At 42.5% G+C, this 12,677-nt stretch overlaps 1 protein-coding gene across 2 annotated transcripts in view; it reads right to left on the reverse strand.

Moving 5' to 3' along the window:
* LOC149227611 (putative LRR receptor-like serine/threonine-protein kinase At1g56140) overlaps positions 1 to 12,677 on the reverse strand; it is a 430,653-nt gene that overhangs the window by 181,197 nt on the left and 236,779 nt on the right. The window lies entirely within an intron of this gene.

Raw genomic sequence — 12,677 nt, forward strand, 5'->3', positions numbered from 1 at the left:
TTCGCGGTGGTTTAAAGCATTCATCTTTTCAAACTTTCAGTTGCTGGATATCATTTTGAGCATTGTGATTTAGTTAATAATAGATGATTACTGTTCATGTCCATGTTTCTTTATCATTTAAAAAGTAATCATTTAAACATTGACTCCACAAGGCACTGGTCTATTAAATCCATCTAGTACTTTTCATATCGTGTCTCGTGTCTCCCAACCAACTGTTTGGCAGTTGGTCTTCACTATCTCGCAGGGTCTACCCCCCTTAGCCGCGGGAGACAGGCTTAAACGGAGAGACCGGGGATCAGAGTGACAGCCCCCAGTCTGAGCGTTGTCATGCCAATCTGCGCGACAACAGGGCCAAACTGAAGAGGGGGATGAAGAAGCTGGAGAAAGTCAAATTGGTGAAAACCCCGGTGAGGAGGAGCTGGAGGAGGGTGAACATGACCCTCAAAAAACTAAACAAGACCAAACCCCATTGTGGAAATATGTTAACAGGGCTGAAACAGGGAGAGGGGGTGGAACCACTAAATTTCATTGCCCCCACTGCAACACTGATTACACAGGTTCATACACTCGTGCTAGAAGACACCTCTGTGGGAAAAGGCCATGGGATGGAGACAAACAAATAGGAATCAAAACTTGTATAGCGGTGTCAGCAACGGATAGAGCCAAATACATAAGGGAAGAGGAGGAAGCCCAATAGAAATCAAAAAAATCAAGGGGTTTCTTTGAACCAAGCTCACAATCACAAAGAACTCCTTTAGAATCCTCCAAAGGCAGTGGATATGGAGGCACAGGGTCATCATCTTTAAGGCGTAGAACCATATCAGATTTCCTTGATGAGGGGTGTAGGAATGATGTGGATTCAAAGGTTTACAGATTTCTCTATGCATGTGGGATACCATTCAATGTTCTTCGCTCACCTTATTGGCACGAAATGGTTTCTGCCATAAAAGATGCCCCTAAAGGATACAAGAGGCCTGGGTATGACAAGGCAAGAACTGTTGGCTTTGATCATGAAAAAGCAAAAATATCACATTCTTTGAATAGAATGACAAGTTCTTGGACTGACCATGGGGTGTCCATTGTATCTGATGGATGGAAAAATGTAAAAGGAAAGCCATTGATAAGTGTTCTTGCTGTGTCTGTTAGTGGTCCCATCTTTCTAACTGCACATGATTACTCAGACAAGTTCAAGACTGCCATCAACATTGCAGAAGCATTACTTGAAACAATTGAGCGTATTGGGCCATACAATGTCATCCAAGTCATCACTGATAATGCTCCTAATTGTAAGGCAGCGGGAGCAATTATTGAGGATAAATACCCCAACATATTTTGGTCTAGATGTTTGGTTCACACATTGAACCTTTTGTTGCATGATATTGTCAAGAACAAAAATGAACAATACCAATGGATTGGTGATTTGTACAAGAAAGGCAAACAAATGATAAAATTTATTACAAATCATAGCAATACCCATGGCCTTTTCCGCAGTCACTCGAGATTGGAGTTGTTGAAGATTGCGAAGACCAGATTTGGTAGCTATTACCTCACGTTCATGCGCTTTTTGAAGGTAAGAGAGGCATTGGCTAGCATGGTATCAAGTCCACATTGGCAGGTATTAAAGGAAAGGGCTACAAATGCCGCTGACAGGGGAGGTTTTGAAATGGTGGAGGAGGCCGCTCTTGATGGTCAGTTTTGGACAAGTGTGAGGCAAGTATTGGATTTCACCAAGCCCATTTATCACATGATTCGGTTTGCAAATACAGACAAACCAGTGATTGGCGAGGTGTATGAGCAGATGGATACCATGTTGGGGGAAATAAAAGATATTGTTCATAACGGAGATCCCGACTTGTACAAACTGATTCACGATTGTGTGTGTGAACGGTGGAATAGACTTAATCTTCCACTACATTGCTTGGCATATATCCTTACGCCAAAATACTACTCTACATCTTGGTTGGGCCAACCTGCAGCAGGGGGTGGGGTTAGGACCAAATCCCATTTAGATCCAGAGGTAACTAGAGGATATTTGGAAGCATTAGAAAAGTTGGTACCTGACAGGAAGGAATGTGCAGTTGTGCGCTTTGAAATAGGCAGATACTTCAGTGGCACTGGTTTGTATGGTAACTTCCATGCAATGGACAACGGAGATAGATTTGATACTCTCACATGGTGGGAAACATATGGCGGGCATGGACTTTTGCCAAAATTGGCAAAAAAAGTTCTTTCACAGGTTGTAAATACTTCTTCTGCAGAGAGGTGTTGGAGCACCTACAACTACATACATAATGTGAAAAGAAACAGACTCAATGAAAACCAAGCAGAAAGCTTGGTTTATGTGCACTACAACTTGAGGTTGTTGAGTCATTACTGTGATCGAGCTTATGAGGATCGCACATATAAAATCTGGGACAATCACCCAGAGGATGACAATTTGGAGGATGGCATTGTACATATTGAAGAACTGGAAGAGGAACTTGTAAGGGATGAAGATGAAGCAGCTGCAGCAACCATGCCACCTGCACCTCCACCTCCACCATCCAGTAGCAGTGCTCAAGGTCCGAGTCTTGTTCCTTTGCTATCGCCACCTCCATCTACACCCTCACGTGGAGGTTCTAGTTCTGGTCGTTGGTCTATGCGGGAGACTCCTAGAAGACCACCACGACCTGCTTATACTCCTGGAGACTCTCGTGGCAAGGGCCACATGTAGATTTACAATTTACTTGTCTTTTTTAGTTTCTATTAGACTTTAGTTTTCATAACTATCGAGTTTTGAGTCCTTGACTCTTGACTCTTGACTCTTTCATATCATAATGATATTTTTTGTAAACAATATATCACTGTGACAATGAAAATTTGAAGTTTGAAGTTGGGCCTTGGCAATTATAACTCATTGGTAATGATTGTGAATTATGAATATGATGCTTCGTGAAAGACTAAAGTTGTTTCATTTCATTTCATTATTCATGTTTCATTTTATAAATTTATAACATTTCATATCATGTTAACAGTTAGAAGTTAGGACTTAGAAATATCTTAGATATTACTTCTTGTAATGGTTAAACTTAGCTTACAAGTACAACTTTGGTGATCAATGATGATAAATGTTATTGAATTTTCAATTTTGAAAGCTTGAAGTTGAAACTTTAAGATTGAATTTGATGAATCATGATTCATGAGACTCAATATGTTGCAGTTGTAATATGTATTTTACTAACTTGTGGACATGGTTGATGACGATTATAATTTCTAGATGATTGATGTGATATGGTTCAATGATCAATCTATGTTTTTTATGTCTAATTCATCATTCTACATGTTTTTGTTGACATATATGTATCAAAAATTAAAAAATATAATATATATATATATATATATATATATATATATATTTTTAAAAAATCGCTCCCGGATTCGCTCCCAAATGGGGAGCTTCTGAAAATGGTCGCTCCCGCTCCCGCTCCCAAGCAACATGGAGCAAGATCAAACAGAACACATATAACAGAGAAGAAGAATCAATACACATGAAACACAGAAGAATACTCTGGGGAAAGCCTCAGCTAAAAACCCCGCTATCTGTATTATCATACAAGTGGAAATATCTCAGGATTACACAAAGCTTTAGCTCTCACAACTATCCAGCTCTCAGTACAATCCCTCACTGCTGCTCATAGACAGAATAGACAGCTCATATGCCTTTCCTCTGTCCTCCAAGCCTCCTATTTCCTTGCGCAGTTTTCCCTGGGTGTTCTTGCTGTAACCTTGTGTGACACTGATCTCACACACTGCTCCAACACACTGTAAAACTGCGCAAATCTCAAGGAATGAATTCCTTTTGCATGCAAGAGATTTTCTTATAGGAAAATTCTTGCAACTGATAGTACACTGTCCCTACCTTTAATCTCAACTGGGTCTTTTTATGAACTGACATGCATGAGTTATTTAAGAGAGAATATTCAGTTATCTGGAGTATACTAGTTTCATGCATGCATGCATTAACTGACTGAATTCACAATTAGTTCCTCCAATAGTTTGGAACTAATTTAACTGGACTTAACTCAGTTAACTAAGCTAACTAATTACAACTCAAATACAACTCATCCTTATCTCCTTAATTAAGGAATAATCTCCTCAATCAAAGGAATAACTGTTGCATGACTTCACAAAGACTTCCAGCTTGAATTTTTCCAACTAATTAACTCAAGATGAATGAATTAATTATTTATTTTCCAAGCAACTGGTGAAACTAAATTCGAATTTTAATTCAAGGACAAATTAAAATTGGAATATTCTTGTTGCCACATTTCAACACTCCCTCTCAAAAAGAAAGGAATTATCTGCCACCATGATCCTGTCTCTATGGAACTCGAATTTTCACTATGACAATGCCTAAGTCAAAATGTCAGCATCTTGCTCCTCGGTCGAAATATACTGCAACAACATGATCCTCCTCGCCACACAGTCCCTGAGATGATGATACCGAATGTCGATATGCTTGGACCTGTCATGAAATACTGGATTCTCAGAGAGTTTGATACAACTCTGATTATCACAATAGATCATAGTTGGATCCATCCTCTAATCAAACAAACCAACTAGAATTTTCCGCATCCAGATGGCCTCACATGCTGGCTGACTTGCAGCCATGTATTCAGCCTCTATCGAGCTAAGTGCAACTGACCTTTGTTTCCTACTGAACCAAGAAACCGCTGCTGACCCAAGGTTGAAAATTCCTCCTAATGTGCTCTTCCGATCTGATGGACTCCCTGCCCAATCTGCATCAGTGAAGCCCTGTAGCTTCATTCCCTCTGTCTGTCTGTACCATAATCCATACTGAGATGTGCCTCTGAGGTATCTCAAAACATGTTTTGCCGCCTTCCAAAACAGTTTGGTAGGCCGAACCATAGCTTGACTTAGCTGGTTCACCGCATAGCACAAATTTGGTCTGGTGTTCACTAAGTACATCAATGAACCCACAAACTGCTTGTACACAATAGCTTCTACTACTTCTCCTAAAGTAGGTTCCTCCTTCCTCCAGTTACCTGCTAGAGGAGTCTGCATGGGCTTGCACTTCTCCATGTGGAATCTCCTGAGTATCTCATTGGCATACTTGCCTTGAGACACAAACAACTCCCCATCCTTCTGCCACACTTCCATGCCAAGGAAGTAGTGCATGAGACCCATGTCTTTCATCTCGAATTCTCTTGCAAGGTCCTCCTTGCAAGACATGATCAACTGATCATCACCTGTCAATATGAGATCATCAATATAAAGAACATTGATCAACTGCTTACCTTCCACCATGATGTGGTATAGGTTCGCATCCGCTTCACTCTTTGTGAAACCCAACCCAGTGACGCAATTGTCGATCCTAGTGTACCAAACATGAGGTGCTTGCTGCAGCCTGTACAAATCTCTCTTGAGTCGACACACATGCGATTCACAATCAAAGGTCTCAAAACCTTCCGGCTGCTCTATGTACACCTCCTCCTCAATCTTGCCATTGAGGAATGCAGTCTTCACATCCATCTGATGGATCTTCCAACCCATCTGTGCTGATAGTGCCAACATCAATCTGATAGATGAGTACCTTGCGACAGGAGCAAAAGTCTCATCATAGTCAATCCCCTCGACCTGTGAGAAACCACGGGCAACAAACCTTGCCTTATGTTTCTCCACACTACCATCAGCAGCTTGCTTTACCTTGTAAAGCCAACGGGAACTCACAACTGACTTGTTCTCCGGTCTTGGAACCACATCCCAAACATTGTTCCAAACTATGGAGTCATACTCCTCCAACATAGCATCAACCCAAATCGGTTGCTGCACTGCTTCCTCAAAGGAAGATGGCTCAATCTCAATACAGTCCTCAGCAAGGGCCATGTATCCAGTGTACCTATTAGGTGACCTCCTCTGTCTGCGATGAGAAGATGGTTCTCCCACATTCTCTCTCTCATCTGACAACAATCTGTCAGCTTCTCTTGAGTGCTTCCGCCCATCTCTGGAAGACTCTGCTTAAGTGGATGCCTCCATTCCTGGAACCTCTGCATGCGGCTGCTCCGCATCAGTCTGAGGCTCCTCCTCCTTAGGAACCAAAAGTTCCTCCACAGCCTGTAGTTGGAGCTCCCTCTCAAGGGAAACTTGCATGGCCTTCTGCTCATCAAACTTTAGATCTCTGCGTACCACTGTCCTCCGACTAGTAGGCAAGTACACCTGATAGTTATGAGGTGTATCAGTGTACCCCACAAGTATCCCCAACTCAGTTGTCAGCTCAAGTTTCTTCCGGGTATCCTTGGTCACATGGCAAAATACCGATGAGCCAAAGATCCTGAAGTGACTCACATATGGTCTCTTCCCGGAGAAAGCTTCTTTTGGTGTCTTCGTCCCAAGTATGCGATGCGGGCTTCTATTTTGAAAATATACCACTGTGTTGCATGCCTCAGCCCACAAATGAAGTGGTAGGCCTTGGTCATGCAGCATTGCCCGAGCTGCCCCCACAATCGTTATGTTCTTCCTCTCGACCACCCCATTCTGTTGTGGGTTATGAAGTGCCGTCAATTCTCGTTTAATTCCTTCTGCTGCACAGAAGTCCTTAAACTCTTGAGAGACATACTCTCCACCATTGTCGCTTCTCAAGGCCTTGATCTTCTTCCCTGATTCTTTCTCAACCAAAGCTTTGAACTCACAAAACTTTGAGAAGGTTTGATCCTTCTTCTACATCAAATAAATCTAACATTTATGAGAAAAATCATCAATGAAAATCACATAATACCTTTGCTTCGTGGATGTTGTCGAGAATGGTCCACACACATCAGTATGAACTCGCTCTAAAATCGCCTCAGCTCGACTGTCTTAATCATGAAAGGAAGACTTGGCATAATTTCCCAAGGTACAACCTTTGCATGTGTCCACTTGCTCAAGTTTACCTTTGGGAAGTCCGGTAGGGATCTGCTGCATTATCTTCAAGGCCCCATGATGCAAGTGGCCCAACCGTCTATGCCATAACTCGCCAATGTCTTGCATTTGCACCAATTTTGCTTTCGAACTCAATGCAACACAATCATCTACCTCTAGTTTGTAGAGATTCTTCACTCGAATCCCAATCCTCTTGGTCTGACCAGTGGCTATGTGTCTCAGGAATGTCTTTCCTTTACTGAAGACAACATCGTAGCCTTTGTCTTCCAACATCACCACCGATACCAAGTTCTTCATTAGTCCAGGCACATACTTCACATCTGTCAAGGTGAGAGGAGCTCCATGCTCCCTCTGAAAAGTAACCGTGCCCACTCTTGAAACACTATACTTCCCATCGTCACCCATCTCTATGCGCATCTTGAGGTCTTTCTCCTCCAAGGTACTGAACAAACTCTTATCGCCAGTCATGTGGAATGAGGCTCTACTGTCAAGATACCAAACACAACCCACCATCGATGAAACCATACATGCGATGAAGGTAAAATCCAATTCAAACTGAGAGGACAGTGCCTCACCTTCTGATCCTTTCGAGGATCCCTTCTTGGATTTCTTCAATGGACAATTAGTTGCATAATGGCCCACCTCATGACAATTAAAGCATCTCATTTTAGATTTGTCAATCTTCTTCCCACCATGAGAAGAACTCAATTTGGAATGGGAAGCCTTCCCTTTCCCTTTCCTTGCCTTACCTGCTAAAGCTAGATTTTTCTTCATCATCATGCTTAGATGAAGACCATCTCTGGTGCTTTTCCTAATCTCCTCCTGCATCAGATCTGACAACAGTCATTCCCAATCTGGTAGTTTCTCTCTTCCATGCACAGAGTCCTGGTAGCTATGCCAGCTCTTAGGAAAACCGAGGAGAGTAAGACTCACCATATCATTGTTGACTGTAGCTATTCCTACACTACCAATCTCATCTCTGCAGGTGGTGAGCTTGTTCAAATATGTAGAAATAGTGTTGCCCTTTTCACACTTGATTTTTCGAAGCTTGTCCTTGAGCGCCAGTTTCCTCTGGTCACTGCTGTTCTGATAGAGATCCTTCAATGTCTTCCACATTGAAAAAAGAGTCTCCTTTCCATGGAGACTCGAGACAATATGGTCTCGAACTCCCTCCAGAGGAATCTGCCTCGCCTTCACCACACACTTCTTCCATTCAGCCAATTCTTGGGCATTAGCTGCAACCGGCTTGGGGATTTCTTGATCAATGAAATCCTTCAAACCATTTTCTTCTAATACCGCTTCCATGCGATCCTTCCATGCTATATAATTCGAGTTTCCATCCAGTGCATACTCGAGTCTCAGGCCATTGAATGCCATTGGTGAACTTAGAGGTATGATAAGAATTCGATTAAACTTCTCCAACCAAGAACTTCAAACTTCAAATTTTCCCTTCTTCAGTATACTATTTACTGCTTCGATCACCTTAGCTCTGATACCATGTAGAAATTCTCACTGTAGATCAACGTGATAATGCAATATACTAAAGCAAAATACTTAATCTACTTCTACAATCAAACTTGCGAAAGCTTAATTGATTTGAGAAAGATCAAACAGAACACATATAACAGAGAAGAAGAATCAATATACATGAAACACAGAAGAATACACTGTGGAAAGCCTCAGCTAAAAACCCCGCTATCTGTATTATCATACAAGTGGAAATATCTCATGATTACACAAAGCTTTAGCTTTCACAACTATCCAGCTCTCAGTACAATCCCTCACTGCTGCTCATAGACAGAATGGACAGCTCATATGCCTTTCCTCTGTCCTCCAAGCCTCCTATTTCCTTGCACATTTTTCCCTAGGTGTTCCTGCTGTAACCTTGTGTGACACTGATCTCACACACTACTCCAACACACTGTAAAATTGCACAAATCTCAAGGACTAAATTCCTTCTGCATGCAAGAGATTTTCTTATAGGAAAATTCTTACAACTGATAGTACATTGTCCCTGCCACTAATCTCAACTGGGTCTTTGTCTGAACTGACATACATGAGTTATTTAAGAGAGAATATTCAGTTATCTGGAGTATACTAATTTCATGCATGCATGCATTAACTGACTGAACTCACAATTAGTTCCTCCAACAGTTTGGAACTAATTTAACTAGACTTAACTCAGTTAACTGAGCTAACTAATTACAACTCAAATACAACTCATCCTTATCTCCTTAATTAAGGGATAATCTCCTCAATCAAAGGAATAACTGTTGCATGACTTCACAAAGACTTCTAGCTTGAATTTTTCCAACTAATTAACTCAAGATGAATTAATTAATTATTTATTTTCCAAGCAGCTGGTGAGACTAAATTCGAATTTTAATTCAATGACAAATTAAAATTGGAATATTCTTGTTGCCACATTTCAACACTGCTAACACTGCAACCTTCTCCAACCACTGTTGCTACTGCACTAGCAACAGAAAAACATCCAAAATTACTGAACTGGTGTTCAGCGTGATACATCTGTTGCTGGAGTTCTCACTGTTGCTAGTCTCTATGCTGACCCTTTGAAGCCTCTACATTGCTGCTGACTCTGCTCTATGCCAACTGCACTGCTGCCAACTCTAGCTCTGCTTTGCTCAGTCTCTGGCGCTCCTAGCCACTACAACTGTCACTCTGACACTCCTCTGCATCATCTGACCGGGTCCATCTTGCTACTTCTGATTTGGGCTCCCGTAGCAAGGTATTGATCCGAGAGGTGGACTCCTCAAGGATCCTACCCAACTACAGTTATTTCGAATTATAGTTCTATATCACCCCACCTCTGGACGATCATGGCAAACTCCTCCTCCTCAATCTGTGCGGATGCAGCCTTCAAATCATGCTTCTCATCTTTGTCCTTCTTCTTGAGAGGACACTGTGTAGCGTAATGACAAAGTTCGCCACACCGGAAGCACTTGATCTTCAAAATATCTTTCTTTTTCTTTCGTTTCTCCTGCTACCCCTTAGATGCGAGGGTTGCATTCTCATCCTCCTCCTTAGGCTTTGACCCATTGCTTCTGCCGCTACTGTCAAGCTTTCACTTGACTAAGTCTCTCCTCGTCTCTTCCTGTCAAAGAGCGGCCCACTTTCCCTCCTAGTCTGGAAATTTCTCCCTACCCAGGATGCTCTAGACAAATACTTGCCACTCTTCTGAAACTGAGTTCAGGGCCAACCTCACCATCTCGATAGGCTGAGGTGTTGACCCCACAGCTGCCAACTCATCTCTGTGAAAATTCCTTAAACCCGAGAATCCCTACTGTAGCAACTGATGATATTTCTCCTACTTGTTAGATTTACATGAACAAGTTATTTGCAATTTCCTACGGCAAACATCGAAATACATACATTGCATCCTACACCATTTAAATAATATGCTGAAACAAGAAACTGAACAATAGAGAAAGATACAACACAAATGATAATGGTTTTTGGACAAATGTCCACGGAAAAACCCAATGCAGAAAAACTGGTGCAGCAGATCTAAGGGTTTTTATTATTAAGCGGAGTTATTTCTGAATACAACCTCTGGATGCCTTGTTGGCAATCGAGTACAGAGAATATCACTTGGTAGAAGAAATTAGTGAGATAACCTCACTCTACACTGCAAGTCCCGACTGATTTGGTAGCTAAACCAACGAGTTCCTCGACTACTTCTGCACTGCCCTTGCGTGGGCCTGTGTCAGCCTCCAAGGCATTGCGTCACCTCTATTGGGAATCGATTTGCCTTCTGGAGCAGATTCCAGCCCTCCCAGCTCATAAACGTCAACCTCCTCAAAAAATTCAGATTTTTGTGTGAAGGTTCTGCATGGGGCCTGCATGAGCCATTCCTGGCTCCGTGTCACCCTCTCTGGCCTCTGCGTTGCCTCCTTTGTGTGTCTCTCTGCCTCTCTACTGAGTATTCTTGGCTTTGGAGAAGATCCTCCAGCAAAAACTCTCTCTGCCCCTCTCCGCGTGATCACTACAAATCACTATGCTGCCTCTAGCTTCAACAATTCGATCTGACTGATCAACTCTCAGTGTGTCTTCCAAATGACCCTCAAGCCTCCTTAAATGATTTCCTTGTTGACATTCAACGGCCCAGATTAGAAGCTAATCAATGGCCAAGATCATTTTTGCTTGATCCTCGTCTTCTTCTAGAAGTTACAACCACGGTTAGATTAATACCCATTAATTATTTAATTTCCTAAGTTTAGACTTAGGGTCCCATTAAAAATAATTAATTATTTTAATAAAATTGTCTTCAGGTGGAATTTCCCAAAATGCTTTCTAGGTTCTTTGGAATACATGTGCCCAAGCCTCCCTGCAAAATTTGAGACGTAGAGCACATCCAATACTACCTAAAATCAACACTCCCTCTTAGCGAGGAATGTGCTCTAGCAATGCCTCCCACTGAGCATCACCCTGACTTCATAATATCGTCCTCTGCGCTACTGATGTCTGACATGCTTTCCACCAACTACTGCGTTGCTATTGCTACTGACAGTGCCACTGTCAATACTGCATCTGTACTACAGTTCCCTCTTAATTTCTGCAATTGTGTTGCTGCTGGCACTGCCATTGCCAACTACCCCTACACTACAAACTGTTGTTGCTACTGCATAAGCAACGAAAAAACATCCCAAATTACTGAACAAGTGTTTAGCATAGGTGCATCTCGATGCTGAAGATCTGATTGTTGCTAGTCCCACGTTATCCTTATGAAGTCACTGCTACTGCTGCACTATACCTCCCTACACTGCTGCAACTCTGCACTACGCTACTTAGACTTGGCATTCAAGCCACTGCATTTGTCGCTACAACACTCCTCTGCACCATCTGACACTTAGTCCATCCTGCTACTTTTGATCTAGGCTCCCGTAGAAAGGAATTGATCCGAGAGGTGGACTCCTCAAGGATCCTACCCATCTGCAGCGCTTTCAAACTACAGCTCCAAATCAGCCCAACTCCCTCCTGGAGGTATCTCGGTTGTCATGGTGAACTCCTCCTTGATCTTCGCAGGTGCAACCTTCAGATCATGCTTCTCATTTTTGTCCTTCTTCCTGAGAGGACACTGTGTTGCACAGTGACCCATTTCACCACACTTGAAGCATTTGATCTTTGAGACGTCCTTCTTACACCTCCGCTGCTCCTGTTGCCCCTTGGATGCAAGGGTTGCATTCTCGTCCTCCTCCTTGGGCTTTGACCCACTGTTGTTGCTTCCATCAAGCTTACACTTGACTAGATCTCTCCTCAGCTCCTCTTGCTTAAGAGTTGCCCACATCTCATCCCAATTTGGCAAAGTTGCCCTACCCAGGATACTCTGGACAAAGACTTGCCACTCCTCAGAGACAGAATTGAGGGCCAGTCTAACGAACTCGGATCCTTGAGGTGTAGACCCCACAGCTGTGTTGTAGCCGCTGCAACACCCTTCAAAATTTTGGTCTGCATCCAAATTTCGGAGCCTTCCTTGGTTTTTACCTTGATGGTCACAAACACTCGTGCTCATCCTATGAGCTCTTCTTGAGTTTTTGCACCCTCTTCGCTTAATCGACCACTGGTCGTCTTTTGGCATGTTGATCGCTATGTCATGCTTGTGAGTTTGTTCTGGAAACTTTGAAGGTTTGTCTTTATGTGTATGAGTTGTTTTTGCTCTATCGACATTAGTTGCACTCACACACAAAGTTGTAAACACTATCGCGCAAGTGTCGTCATGGTCATTCGAAGACATTTCA

Source organism: Pinus tabuliformis, chromosome J, assembly GCF_031772625.1.
Source record: "Pinus tabuliformis cultivar Carrire ecotype Pingquan chromosome J, CPIR1, whole genome shotgun sequence".
In the NCBI taxonomy this organism is placed as follows: domain Eukaryota; kingdom Viridiplantae; phylum Streptophyta; class Pinopsida; order Pinales; family Pinaceae; genus Pinus; species Pinus tabuliformis.